Consider the following 14911-nt stretch of genomic DNA (forward strand, 5'->3'; position numbering starts at 1 on the left):
GGCTCCCTGACGCTGGCTTGCATTCCCCTCCTAAGGGCTGGGACAGTGGCAGAGATCCCTGGCCTGAACATGGCACCCCGAGAAGGCAGCCACCCAGTGCCTGCCGAGAGCCACGCCTCCACTTCAGGCCTCCCCCCAGCTTGGACCAGGCCTGGGCAATCCAGCCGGGGGCCCAACAAGACCCACTGGAGAGGCCAGCACTGCAGTGTAGCAGGGTAAGTCACTGCCTGTGACACCAGCATCCCAAACGGACACTGGTTCGAGTCCCAGCTGCTCCACTTCTGATTCATCTCCCTGTTTATGTGCCTGGGACAGCAGTGGAGGGTGGCCCAAGTGCTTGGGCCCCTGCACCCACGTGGGAGACCGGGGGGAAGCTCCTGGCTTCCATTCGGCCCAGCTCCAGCCATTGCGGCCATCTGGGGAGTGAACCAGCAGATGGGAGAGCTCTGTCTGTCTCTCCCTCTCTCAGTGTAACTCTGACTTTCAAATAAATGAATGTTGACTAGAGAGAGAGAGAGAGAGAGAGAGAGAGAGAGAGAGAGAGAGATTTAAAGAAAAAATAGCCCCACTGGAGCAACACTTCTTATCTCCAGGAGCCAAAGCAGCCCGCGTTGGCTTCTGCTTCCTGGCCTGGGAAGGGCGTCATGGAGCTGTGTCCAGCAGCTCTTGGTCCTCAGGAGTGGACAGAGAGCCCCCCTCCTCCCAGCTGCCCTCTGTTTTGCCAAGTTCATGTTCATTCAGTCAGTCAGTCCACATTTACTTGGTGCCTCCCCCTGCGCAGGGGCAGGGGCAATGACAGAGAGGGATCAGAGCACTTCTGCTCCACAGGGCAACGGACAAGACAGAAATACCCAAGCCAGAGGCACACGGGGTCCAGGAGGCTGGGGCAGGTGATGAGGAGCTCACGGGGGCATCAGAAGAGCCGTACTGGGGGGGGGGGGGGGTACTTGTGGGTGGTGACCTGCACCCGTGCTGGGAAGGCCAGGAGCGGGGACAGAACCTCCAAAATCCCTGCCACACTGCCCCCGGTTTGCACCCGGCTGTGCCAGGTGCTGGGGGCAATGCAGGCTATTTATGGTTGCACCTAGAAAAAAAGCAGCCACATGTGTCACTGCCCTGGAGGGCAGAGCTGGGCTGCGGGGGGGCAGGGAGCAGCTGGGGCTTGAAGCTGGGCCTGGCCAGTGTAGCCCCCAAACCCTAACGACGTGTTTTACCTTTTCACAGCCTGCTGCAAGGTGAAAGCAGGGAAGGGGGGGGGGCTCCAGCAGGCAGCAAGGGAGCTGAGGCTTGCGGGGAGGGCAGTGGCCCGCACCGGTGCGCCTGCCCTACCTGCCGGCCCTTGAGCATCATCTCCCTCCCACTGCCTCCTCCCTGCTCCCCTGCCCACCCCCAGCTGTGGGGGAAGGGGTGAGTGCCAGAGGAAATGCTGTAATTGTAAACCAAGCGCAGCAGCATCAGCCCTGTTTCTCCCCAGCCCACTCTGATCCACAAATAGCCGCGCACCAGGCTGGCGCAGCCCGCCCACCCCTGCCCGACACCTGGACACCGGGGCCCCACTGCACCTTCCCAAGGAACCCATTTCCTGCGCCCCCCCCAAGGTGAAGGCCTCGCCAGCTCCGTCTCCCCCAGGGACCCAGCGCAAGGGCCTCCTGGCATTGCCTGGGTGATGCCCACGAGCCGGGGCGCCTGCGAAGCTTCTCCGGCCGTGTGCCTACCGCTCTCCAGGTAACTGCCCGGTTCCCCTCAACCCCCGGCCTGGAAGAAGTCACCCTGCACCCACCAGCAACCCGCACCTGCCACCTGGGTCCCCACCCACCCCAGCCCTCTCAAGGGCCAGACCCCTACCTGGGGGCAGGAGCGCCGGGTACCATGGGCGGCGCCACGGGGCGACGCGGGGCACCTGGGCCCGGCCTCAAGCCCGGAAGGCTTCCCGGGGGAGGAGGAGGCTGGCGCGGCCGCCGCGCCGCTTCGCTCCGGGCTGTGGCGGGGCTGCGGGAAGCAGGAAGGTCAGGGGCGGGCGGAGCGCGCGGCCGAGCCGATTAGAGAGGCATTTTTAGCGAGCCAATGGCGGCGCGGCCGGGCGGCGCAGGCTGCGCAGGTGGCGGCGCCCCGGCTGCCGAGGCGGCCGCGACGGCGGAGCCCGCGCCCGGGCGGGGGAGGCGCAAGCGGGGGCGCCCAGCTCTCTCCTCCCGGGCCGCCGGGGCCGGGCAGCGGGCTCTAGGGGCGGGGGTGCGGACAGCTCCTTTCCCGCACTGCCTCCTCCTGAGCCCCCTAGCCCGCCCCATCCTTCCTCAGTCCTCCCTCTCCAGCCCCCTCCCCAAACTCCTCTCCCAGCGCGCCCCCCACCCAACCCCACTTGCCAGCTCCTATGGAGGGGGGGCTGTCTCTCCACGCCCTTCCTGACCCCCCCCCCCCCGCCACGGCTGGATATCTGTGTTTCTGCCCTCTCGTCCCTCTGACCGCATACATGCAGGGTACGTCCGAGGGGTGTGTGTGTGTGTGTGTGTGTGTGTGTGTGTGTGTGTGATGACTCCCTCCACCTCACCCCACCCATGGCCCACCCCCACCTCGGAAATGTTGCCTTGACCCCATGGGGCAGACTCCTCAGTCACCAAAACACACAGCCATGTCCTTGGGGCTCTCTGGGGGTCTTGGGTCCTAAAAGTCACACACGCGCGCACACGCACACACAGGGCTTCACTCTTCTGCCCTGCGCCCTTGAGTCTGGAGCCGGGGTTGGGGGGGCGCTTCCCGGGGACCAGTCCTTTAGCACAAATCTGTAAGGCGCCTACTGTGTGCCCGGCGCACCCCTGCCCTGCCTGAAGCGGAGACAGCCGTCCGTGTAAGTTGCAGGGGGCTTTATCTCAGACAGGTGCGCACAAAGCGCAGGGAAGCAAGGCAAGAACGCGGGGCCACCAGGGCGGACGGCGGGTGAGGGCTTCTGCGTGCGCATGCGTGTGAATGTGAACCGCCACCCCACTCAGGGCGTCTCCAGCTGGCCACAGACCTCCCCACTCCCTGTGGCTGCCCTGGGCTGGTCACACACAGGCGTGTATTTCCTGGTCTCTTTTTTTATCACCCCCTCAGCAGAGGCACTGAAACTGGTGACCCCAGGGCCCCCCGCACGGGACCCTGTGCATACTGACTGCGTGTAGGGCATTGCAGCCCGGAGGCGTTTAGCACTCATTTGGGGTGATTGTGTGACAGCACCTACCCTAAGGCTGCACAGGACCGCCAAGTGAGTAGACGATGTCCTAGAGAAAACCAGACAGCTGTGGGTTACAGCCATGCAGGAAGACTTCCTGGAGGAGGTGACATTCAGACAGGCTACTGAGTGATAACTGAGATTATGATGAACTAGACTGGGCTGGAGGCTGAGATACACATATTTCTCTTCAAAGATTTATTTATTTATTTTTAAAGATTTATTTATTTAAAAGGCAGAGTTACAGAGAGGCAGAGGGAGGGAGAGAGAGAGAGAGAAAGAGAGATCTTCCATCCGCTGGTTCACTCCCCAGGTGGCTGAAATGGTCAGAGCTGCACCGATCTGAAACCAGAAGCCAGGAGCTTCTTCTGGGTCTCCCACACACGTCCAGGGTCCCAAGGACTTGGGCCATCTTCCGTTGCTTTCCTAGGCCATGGCAGAGAGCTGGATCAGAAGAGGAACAGCCAGGTCTCGAACCGCTGTCCATATCGGATGCCGGCACTGCAGGCGGCAGCTTTACCTCCTATGCCATGGTGCCGGCCCCTATTTATTTATTTGAAAGGTAGACCTACAGAGAAAGGGAGGAGAGAGAGAGAGAGAGAGAGAGAGAGAGAGAGGGTGGGCGGGCTTCCATCCGCTGGTTCACGCCCCCAGGAGGCCACAATAACTGAGACTGGGCCAGGCCGATGCCAGGAGCCTGGAACTCTATGCAGTTCTCCCACGTGGGTGGCAGGGGCCCAGGCTTGTTAGCAGTGAGCTGGTTCGGAAGTGGAGCAGCCAGGATGCTAACTGATGTCCCAAGTGGCAGCCCAACCCACTGTGCTACAAGAAGGATTCCTGGGAGAGGCCGCCAAAGCCCAGGGGCGTTCTATGGGCAGCCAGCGCTGGGGCCCTGAACCATGCTACATGCTCTCTGTGCAAGGGGTGTGCGGTGGGCCAGGGCTGGGGAGGCCCCTCCCCCTGCCCCCTCCTCAGTTTCCAGTGCAGCTGCCCACCTACCCACCCACAGACTCCCAGCGGGCCCAGGAGGAGGTGTGATGGGGGGGGGGGAGGCTGCAGGGCACCCAGCACCGTGCCTGGGACACAGCGGCTCCTGTTCCTCTTCTGGCCGCTGAGCGAGCCCCTCCCCTTTGGGCCTGCTGGGAAATCCCCTCTGTACACAGAACTGTGTGCAGGCAAAGCAGCTCATTCCCCCAGAGGCTTGGCAGCGCAGCCTGGCCAGCAGAGATGGGAACAGGCTTGTCTGCTGTGCCAGGGGTCCGCGCGGGTGTCAGCGGCAGCTCCAAGGCAGGCCTCTTAGGGCTTGAGAGGCCGTGAGGTCCAGGCCGTGAGCTGTGCCTAACAGGGCATCCCCTCCCAGCCGGGCTGCAGTGGGCAGGGGCTGTTCACCGGGAGCCCAGAGCAGACTCCGCCTTCGAGGGAGCTGGAACTCCTGGGGCCATGTGGGGAGGGTACAGGCGAGGGAGACCTGGCCAGACAGGTGACCATGACCGTGGGGAGGGGGTTGGGGCATGGGGCAGGTTGGGGGGTGGGGGAAGATAAGCCAGGCTCACTCCATTCGGAGCTCCTGCTGGAGGCCTCGGATTCGGGTCAGACCTTAGCAGCCCACGCCCAGAAAAATAAATGAGAATGGAGCACGCATATGCACACACACACACACACACACACACCTGCCCTGTGCAATCCAAAATAAAGCGTTATTTTAGGAACTGACACAACTTCCAGGCTTCCTAAAATTAAACTGCTTCCTCCTGGATTTTGTGATTGCAAAACATGTCCACCAGCCTGGGCCCTCCGTCCGCTCCCTTGGCGCTTTGCGCACCTGCCCAGTGAGGACGACTTTGGCCCTTCTTGACCCTGCCACGTCTCTCCTGTCCCCAGCAGCCACTTCTCTCAGCCTTGCGGAAACCTCGCTCCCACGGGCCCCGCCTTAGACTCCCAGCCACACAGCAACGGGGCAGGCACAGGCCCTGCCGGAGGCGCGTTCCAATGTGGACAGGACACAGAGGGCACGTCAATAGGACAGACCAGCGCCGAACAGGCGTGTGAAACCAATCAATGAGCGAGTGAATGCCAAACACTCGCTAACACTGCACGTGAGGCCTGGGGGAAGGCTTTGAGTTTCTTTTGTGCCTTCCCACACAGAAGGCTTCAAGGAGGCGGTGAGGTCTTAGGGACGTCTCTGTTCTTGCCACATCTCTGGCTGGAAAGGAAGGGCAGGGATCATGTCCCAGTTTGGGCAGAGCTGGAGTCGGAAGCCCAGAGAGGGAAAGTGACTCCTTCAAGGTCACACAGCACATCCGTGACAGAGCTGGAGCTAAAAACAGATCTGCCGGGTGCTGGTCAGGTGCTCCGGTCACCGGATTCCCCCTCGTCCCCTGCAGCCTGCGCAGCGCCGGGCGGGGTTCTGTCCTCAGCTGCCCCTCAGCGACATGCATGCCTGGAGGTGAGCACATGGGACAGAAAGCCAGGAGAAGCAGCCCCTATGCCCTCCACCTGTATTCCCCCGGCTGCCTGGTGGCCGGAGGCGGTTGCCGGCCGTGCCCTGAATCCTGACACCGGGGTCAGGAGCCTTGCAATCTGTGGCTTCCCCAGGACTCACCTCCAGGGGTTGAACGTGCTGGTTGCCGAGGCCTCCGTCCAGGAGGTGAGCAGAGGCTGCCCGAGACATGCCCGGCCTTTTCCTGGACAGCCGCGTTCTAAGCCCTCCCCCCCCCACTAACGCTGGGGGGTGCTCGCCTCAACTTACAGACAGGGAGGCTGAGGCCCAGAGACGTGAAGTCACTGACCCAAGATCACACAGCTGGTAAATGGCAGAGCTGGGCTTCAAACCCAGGCAGTCCAGTTCCAGAAGCCGTGCTCTTAATTGCCAGCTCTCAAAGGGGCAAACGCTGAAGCCCTGGCTGTGCACGGGAGGATCTCGCATACCTTATCTCATTTAGGTACTCTGTTTTATGTTTGTTTATTTTTATCTACTTGAAAGGGAGAGAGAGAGAGAGAGATCCATCTTGCATCTGCTGAATCACCCCCCCCGCCCCAGCAATGCCTGCAACAGCCAGGGCTGGGCCAGGCCAAAGCCAGGAGCCAGGAACTCCATCCAGGCCTCCCACGTGGGTGGCAGGGGCCCAAGTACTTGAGCCATTGCCTGCTGCCTCCCAGGGTGCACGTTAGCAGGAAGCTGGGTTGGAAACAGAGCAGCAAGGACATGACCTGGTGCTGTGCTATGGGATGGGGCATCCCACTGTGCCAAGACACCCATTCCTCATTTAGGTACTCTTATTCCCATAGTACAGGTGGTAAAACCAAGGCCCAGTGGGTCATCTGGGGAGAACGCTCTCAAAGTATAACAGGAGGCCATTTGAGGTTGTCCTTGGGGTGTCTGCCCCCACGGCCTGGACACCATCGCCACCTGGTGGCAGTGTACCTTAAGTGCAAGCAGGGTGCCTAAGCAGAGGCTTTGTGTGTTAAGTTCAACATATGCTATTCTTTTTTTTTATTTTAAGATTGATTTATTTACTTGAAAGTCAGAGTTACACAGAGAGAGAAATAGAGAGGCAGAGAGAGGTCTTCCATCTACTGGTTCACTCCCCCAATGGCCACAACGGCCTGAGGGAGCTGCGCTGATCCTAAGCCAGGAGCCAGGAGCTTCTTCTGGGTCTTCCATGTGGGTGCAGGGACCCAAGGACTTGGGCCATCTTCTACTGCTTTCCCAGGCCATAGCAGAGAGCTGGATTGGAAGTGCAGCAGCCGGTACTCGAACCAGCGCCCATATGGGATGCTGGCACTGCATCTTTATGACTCTGTGTTTCGATTTTGATGTTGTTTTATTTTTTATTTGCATTTTTTAATTTGAATGGCAGAGACAGAGACAGATATCTTCCATCAGCCGGGTCACTCCCCAAATGCTCTCAGTGGCCATCAGTGGTGCCTCTCCGGATGCGCATTAGCAGGCATCTGGAATCGGGAGCAAAGCCAGGATCCAAATGTAGGCACTGGGATGTGGCGTGTGAGGATCCCGAGTGGGGTTACTCAGCCACTTCCTGCAGCACCTGCACCCAGCACCTGCCCCTCTTCTTGTGTTTCAGTCTCTGTGTCCTGAGCAATAACGAAGTTTGGCTGACTAATAGTTTTTCTTTTTTAAAAAATATTTTATTTGGGGCTGATGCTATGGCACAGTGGGTTAAAGCCCCTGCCTGCAGTGCCAGCATCCCACATGGGCGCTGGTTTGAGACCTGGCTGCTTGACTTCCGATCCAGCTCCCTGCTAATGTGCCTCCTGGGAAAGCAGCAGAGGATGGCCCAAGCCCTCAGAACACTGTACCCACATGGGAGACCCTGAGGAGGCTCCTGGCTCCTGGCTTCAGATCAGCTCAGCTCCGGCCATTTGTCCTCTCTCTGTAACTCTGCCTTTCAAATAAATTGCTAAATTATTTATTTATTTATTTATTTGAGAGGTAGAGTTACAGACAGTGAGAGGGAGGGGGAGAGAGAGAGAGAGAGAGAGAGAGAGAGAGAGAGAGAGAGATTTTCCATCTACTAGTTCACTACCCAGATGGCCGCAATGGTCGGAGCTGGACCAATCTGAAACCAGGAGCTTCCTCTGGGTCTCCCATGTGGGTGCAGGGGTTTCCCACGTGGGTGCAGGGGCCCAAGAACTTGGGCCGTCCTCCACTGCTTTCCCAGGACACAGCAGAGAGCTGGGTCAGAAGAGGAGTATTTGGGACTAGAACTAGCGCCCATATAGGATGCCAGTGCCTCAGGTGGAGGATTAACCTACTGAGCCACAGCGTCGGTCCCTAATAGTAGCGTTTCATGTTTAAGCTGTGGTCTCGGACTTGTTAGAGTCGACTGCCCGAAAAACGTCACCAAGAGACATCTCTTATGCAAACAGCAAGGGGAAGCTTTATTGATTATCCAGCATGCTGGGGCTGTCTGATCATCATGAGCAGAGCAGCCCCGAATAACCAAAGGTTAGGGTTTATAAAGGCAAAAACCGCAAAACCGGGAAGGGGAAGAGAATACACGGTTGTTAAGCGGTTGCTAAAGTCTTACAATCAGCAATTATGATCTTAAGACATAGACAAATTATATCTTTATTATTAGCCCAGGTAACCCAGGTGCAACCTTTTTACTTTTAAGCTTGAGCAGTCATGCTAGGGGGTTTTTGTGTGTTGCCAAGGGTGATGTAGTGCACTGCTATTGTCCGGCTATTTGAGATCATAGTTTCGGACCAGAGTCTCACGGTGGGGGGGTTGCTTTCCCAGAATGCAGTCTTAAGTGCTCCAAAATGGAGTCCCTACTGTCAAGGTGCTACTTCACTGTTTTATTTTTACAGCTGCACTAGGAAGGTTTAAACCTGTAAGCTTAAGCTTAACTTTTGACACCTGTACATATACAATTTTAACTCTTCATTCCCCACTCCTTGTTGTGAGGATCTCTAATCTTAGAGATTATTCGTTTTTGTCTTTTTTAATGTGACATATTGTTGCCTTACAACCATGAGTTTAACATTTTTAACTTGTTCCCACATGAAGGTGATGAGTCTATTTAACACACAAGGTCCTATGGTTACAATTAGGAGTAGAACAATTAAGGGTCCTGCTAGGGCTGGCAGTAGGGTAGTAAGCCATGGGGACCGGCAGAACCATGACTCAAACCATCCCTGTTGAGTTTTCCTTTCCCGTTGCCGTTTTTCCAGTCGTTTTTTGAGTTTGGCCATGGAGTTTCTAACCACCCCGGTTCAGTCGGCATAAAAACAACATTTTTTCTTTAGGGCCGCGCATAACCCACCCCCATGAAAATGAGATTTAACCCCCGCCTGTTCTGTAATACTGAAATGCAGATACTGGGCTGCATCTGGGAGATTGTGGAAGATTTCTCAGGCAGAAGGGGCGGGCATCTCCACCTGGAAGGTTATCAGGTAGAAGGGGGCAGGGCAGGATGCAAAGGCCAGGCTGCCCGTGAAACATTGTCAGGATGACTGAGATGTAGATGCATATGCTGGACACATTAGGCCTTTATGTCACACACACATAAGCTCATAACTGACTCTCTGCCTAATATTTTCCCCTCAAGAGGTAATACCCAAAATTCTTCTTTGGGATTATGGATGGAGTTCCGTTTTCTGTAACTTCTTCGAAGCTGGCATGTGGGCGTCGAGGGGGATTTGGGTATTTCCTCTTGCTACTTGTCTTATGGTGTGCAACAGTGGCCTTGGAAAAACTGTGTTGCTCAGAGGGCTGCTCAGGTCGTCCAGTGGAATGGGCTGGAAGCCTTGCCTGATGACCATTTGGAGTTTAACAGCTTTTAGTCTGTTAGAGACAAAACGAACAAGGGCATTAAAAACACACGGTGCAAAGAGAAGCATCAAGATTGCAGAAGTTAGTGGGCCAAGGAGAGGAAATAGCCAGGATTTCCATGACCAGGTGTCAGGCCAGAAATCCCAGCCCTGCTTGGCCTGGTCCTGGAGCTGTTTGGCTTTTTCCAGGAAAAGTACAAATTTGGGTTTGCGCCTGTCTAGTCTGATTGACCCAGAGACAATTTTTTTTTTTTTTTTTGATATTTAGTAGCCAGTTTTGCTAGGAAGTTAAGCCAATGTACAAAACTAGAGTCTCAGGCTGGGAAAAGGACAGACTAATGAATTATTTACATTTAACCATTTATATTATGGATTATTGTGCACCCCCCCTCAAGAGATAGCCCCTTTAAGTCCTCAGTGAGGACCTGTCCAAATCGGTGTAGGGCTATCTGAGTTAGCTGTTACTGAAAGCCCTGTTTTTAGGAACTGGCAGGGAGGGCTTTCTAAGCTTAATGTTATTGGATAGACTTTTAAGGCCTGGCTGGGTGTGTGAGGCCCAGACCTATCCATGGGGTGCTGGAAGAGAATTGAAAGAGATGCAAATCTCCTTTAAGGGAGGCACCCTGTTGACTTGCATTACATGGATGGACTAGGAAGAGAGCTGAATAGGAGGCTGATGGAAATAGGCAACTTGCGTTTTACTGACCGTAGGCCATCCCCTCAATAGCAGTGGCTGGAGCTGGAAGCTGGGCAGAGGCTGGGCAGAGCCAAAGGCTTTTTAGCTCGGGGCCACAGGGTCAGCGGTTCTGAACCAGGAGTCCTTCGACACCCAGGGCAGTTCCGTGTCCAGTGGCCGTGCTCTTGGCAGGGCTGACAGAAGGCATTTGCTGTCATGACAGCTGCTTGCCCAATGCCCTGTCTCCTTATATCAGCAACAGGTGCCGTTTGGGGTGCACTGGCCTTGCTGGGTCTCCTTGATGGCAATCACCATGTAAAGCAGCCATTGATTGGTCTGTTGCCTATCCTCTGCTGCTAGCTTGCTCCTCGTTTTCCTGGTCTCTAATAAAGTAGACCAAGGAGGCAGCCTCTATGATGTCAGTCAAGGGGGTGCTCAACCCAATCCTGATTTTTGGAGATTTTTTTTAAATATCAGGGTGAGCTAGAAAAACTATGGTCATGGGCAAATTCTGACACTTAGTATTTTCCTGCGAGTTAAGACCGTGCCCATGAGGAGAACTATGACCCTTTAGGTAAGATCAACTGTGGTGACCTGCTTGTATACTTTGAGGTCGTCAGTGTAACTTTTTACACCGAAAAATTGATCTAGTTGTCATATTATTTTATAGTTTAACCTTTTTTTTGTTGTTGTTGTTGTTGTTTGGGGCCCTATACTGTGGCCAGGCATTATTACAGAAAAGGTCAGTCATCCCTTACATAAGGTCTGGGGATCAAACCGTGCATCACAATGGAGAGTCCTGCAGAACAGTAGTAACTTCCCTTCTGGAAGAGAAAAGAGGAGAAGTGAGGCAGCGAGTTGGGTCTCTAGCCTGACTTTTTGGGCTTTTAGATTTAACTGGCAGTTTAACCAGTGTTTACTGTGTAGCCTGACTTAGAGGAGAAATTGTGGCAGAGGTCTCTGCCATTCTTTGGCTTCCGGGTATTTACCGTGTAGCCTGTAGACACGAGAGCTTTCTTGGGTTTCTGGAACCCAGTTTTCTAGCATCTGCCACATAACCATAACTTAACAGAGACAGTAGAGTACACAATGGATTAACATGAATTTTATGTCTCTTGTTGTCGAATAAACCAGAAATAATAAAAAAAAAACCTGTATATAAGAGTTTACATAATTTAGGATTATTTAACAGAGTCAAAAAAAAAGAGCTTACAGGACCTAACTCTAGAAATGGCAGAGTAACCGAATAAGCAGACACTGTTAAAACAGACGTTACAGTTTTTGCAGAAACAGATTCCAAGATTTATGATTTAGACCATTTTTAGATATTTACTAATATTAGTATACTTTTTTTTAAACTTTATTGTTATAATAGAAGATTAGACTTTAACTTTAGGTCAGTGTAATTTTAGCATTAGCACTTAACTCTGTAAATAATATTTTAAAATTATAAACATTTTAAAACTTTTTATGACTTGTTTATATCTTTTGAAATTTTATACTTATAGTTATTTTTACATAGCCTTGAATTGTCATGTATGGCCAACCTATGCGAATACATGTTAACAAACTCAAATAGTTTTTTTTTATTGAATTTGAGATGTTAAAAGTATATATAATATATTTTTTCAAGTTTTACTTAGCACTGATGCCTAGATGACTTAAGACACTGAGTTATTAATGAATACCACATCATTATCTGAAATAAAAGTTAAAATTATATTTTTATATTTTTAAGTAACATGAGGATAACACCTCCTGGACAGCAAACATTAGTGCATGTTTACAACTTTGAAAAGATCTTCCTCATTAAGAGAAACAAGTTTAAAGCATATTAAAGACATGTAAAACTGAGCAAGCAAGCCACTGAGCAAACTTAAGGGCGTTTGCATTACCTCAATTTTCTGAACCAATCTGTATTGGCTTACTTTAGTTAACAACATAAAGGCTTGTATACACAGAATTTTACTCTTATTTTTATAAGACCGCTTTAGCTGGAAAGCAAAAACATAAATATAGCATAGGTCTGACATTACTTATAATATTTTAATATATTTTATATAATTTGAATTGACCCAAGCAGCTGTTACTTTAACAAATTTAGAGTCTCATCCTTTGAGAGTTTCAGGGATCCAACTGGAAGCCCAAAGTTGGAAGACTCGGTTTAGAATTTAAGCTGTCAGAGAGTCAAACCATTTAGCCAAAATTAGTACATTTCTGATCAGTTGGGTAATTACTTACACATTAAAAACAGATAAACAATGTAAACAAACTTCGCGCTGTAGTTTTTCCAATCAAGACTTATAATGGCAATAGAAAAACACGAAACCTTCAAGACAGGTGAACGCTCTCAGATGAGTCAGGGACAGCAGCACAGAAAAGAGCTGATTATCAGCATATGAACCCATTGTTTAGGTTTTTATTAGCTGCAAAGAGAATAACCCATCAGCTTGGAAAGGGTTAATGGCTTAAGGTTCTGGCTCCCTTAGGTAAGGTCAGCAGTGGTATTGAATTGGAAATTCCTCCAGGAGAGGAAAAAGAAGCAGCCCTGGGGTGGGGGCTCTGCCTAGAGATATTTGGAGTGCAGAGAAAGGCTGTGGTCCCCCATTTACAGGGAAGACTGCGCACACCGGGGCCTGGCAGGACTAGCCGTGGGGTGTTGGGAACCTTCTATAATTTAACCAAAGCCAGATTAATTAGGACTACTGCAGACACTCAGTCAATTACAACAGATAGTTAACTTTAGCTCTTTTCCAGATTTAGTCCTCAGGCAATCAAAGCTTAGCAACAGTAATAGTTTACAAAAAACTTTTAAGACGCACCAGAGCTACCATAAGCTGCAAAGACGGAAAACTTTTTACCCGGTTGGAAAGGGTTAACAGGTAACAGGTAACAGCTTTTCCCCAGGTGGACAGACCTGTGGAATTTCCCTCTCCCTTTCTCCTCGCCAGTGGTATAGGAATGGAGATGAGGAGAGCAAAAGAGTGGGGGAGGGAGCCCCCCGGGAGGAGGAGGAAGGCAGAAAGCAATGAAGCTCCTCATGTCTGGGGGCTGAGTGGGGTTTGAAATCTCCTACCACTCAAGGTTACCCACTACCTAGTTGTCTGAGTTTACCTGGAGAGCCAATATTAGCCTCGACCGAAGCTAAGCCCTGCTCGCGTAGCAGTAGGCAGCGTGACCAGGCGTCCCTCCGAGAGAGAGACCTGGTCCTCGGGTCGCAGTCCGGCCGCCGGGAAGCCAAAGCGAGCTCAGGGGGTCTCCAGGCTCTCAGCCAACTGCCCTTCCTAATTTCCCTCCCATTCCTTACAATCCCTCTGGAGTTTCGGCCGTAGCTAAGCTGTGGCCGGGGGGACTCCGCGTTCTCGGAGAGCTGTGGGGTGCCGGGCACTCAACGGTCACTTCCACAGATCCGGTCCCGCTTGAGGGAAGGAATACTGACCTCCGATGTTTTCTCAAAATCCCGGTCTGGGTGCCCTTGACGGCCAGGCAGGAGAACGGCCTCTTTCACTTGGCGAATGAGTGGTAAATGGAGAGCCCTCCGGGGGGCCATTCAGAGGCACAGAAAGACTGCCACTTTACCTTCTTGACTGACAAAGAGAGGTTATGTGCCCGGTCGCTTACCTCCTACCAATGATTCAAAGCTAGAGACAAAGGTGTAGACACAGTCTGGCCCATGTTAGCAGACATCACAATGTACACGAACAGACAAACAGTGTAGAGAATCAGCACACAACAACCACACAAAGTGTCCATAAAGGAAATGAGATAAACTACTGGTCGCGATGATGCTGGCAATACAAACACAGACTCTGGAACCGCCTCAGAGCCCTGTGAGGATGCCGGTAATACAAATGCAAGCTCCGGAACCACTTCAGAACCTACAAATGCAGACTCCAGAACCACTTCAGAGTCACGCGACAATGCTGGCAATACAAATGCAGATTCCAAATCTACCAAACGGGAGCCATCACAGCGCCCCATACAATGCTAAATGACAAGAGAATACAATCAACAAACAACAAGACAACCAACAAAGCACCTTACAACTACAAAAGACTAATAATAAGAAGGCCTTACCGGCCACCCCATCTGTGCTGGGAATGCAGACTCCACGCCTGCCCCGTCGGAAGTATCTGGGCGTCCCCAGCCTTCCTTTGTCCTCCTGAGGCGTCCCTCAGGGCCGTAGCCTGTGGCCCCCGGGCACGTCTGCCGGCCACAGCCAGGAAGGGCTCACGCCCTGTCCCAGCAGCTACTACACCAGCACAGTTCCCAAAAGCCTAGAGCGCTCACAAACTACCAAAATCCAGAATGAAGAGACACAAACCACAAATAAGCCGGCCGACAACACAAATAGGCGCCTGCACTTACCCCGAGAGATATCCATTGGAGACGTCTGCAGGCAGCAGTCAGATCTCGCTGGGGCCTCCAAATGTTAGAGTCGACTGCCCGAAAAACGTCACCAAGAGACATCTCTTATGCAAACAGCAAGGGGAAGCTTTATTGATTATCCAGCATGCTGGGGCTGTCTGATCATCATGAGCAGAGCAGCCCCGAATAACCAAAGGTTAGGGTTTATAAAGGCAAAAACCGCAAAACCGGGAAGGGGAAGAGAATACACGGTTGTTAAGCGGTTGCTAAAGTCTTACAATCAGCAATTATGATCTTAAGACATAGACAAATCACATCTTCATTATTAGCCCAGGTAACCCAGGTGCAACCTTTCTACTTTTAAG

General features: G+C 52.7%; 1 protein-coding gene and 1 long non-coding RNA gene across 6 annotated transcripts in view; both read right to left on the reverse strand.

The window, feature by feature from the left end:
* PACSIN1 (protein kinase C and casein kinase substrate in neurons 1) overlaps positions 1-2133 on the reverse strand; it is a 54899-nt gene extending 52766 nt beyond the window's left edge. The window contains exon 1 of the mRNA XM_017345050.4: positions 1846-2133. The gene's annotated coding sequence lies outside the window, so the exon portion shown is untranslated. The remainder of the gene's footprint in view (positions 1-1845) is intronic.
* A 5950-nt stretch (positions 2134-8083) lies between these two features.
* Positions 8084-14911, reverse strand: LOC138849185 (uncharacterized). 5 transcript variants are annotated; one of them, XR_016234107.1, is made up of 3 exons: positions 13618-14249; positions 10209-11002; positions 8084-9515 (listed from the first exon to the last, which is right to left on the reverse strand). It is a non-coding gene; the product is annotated as an uncharacterized LOC138849185 (long non-coding RNA). The 5 variants fall into 5 exon arrangements; XR_016234110.1 differs by lacking the exon at positions 13618-14249 and adding an exon at positions 14256-14911 and having other exon boundaries at positions 8084-11002; XR_011387617.2 differs by having other exon boundaries at positions 8084-11002.

The sequence above is a fragment of the Oryctolagus cuniculus genome, chromosome 5 (assembly GCF_051225735.1).
Source record: "Oryctolagus cuniculus isolate XC-2025 breed Fujian yellow rabbit chromosome 5, ASM5122573v1, whole genome shotgun sequence".
NCBI lineage: Eukaryota > Metazoa > Chordata > Mammalia > Lagomorpha > Leporidae > Oryctolagus > Oryctolagus cuniculus.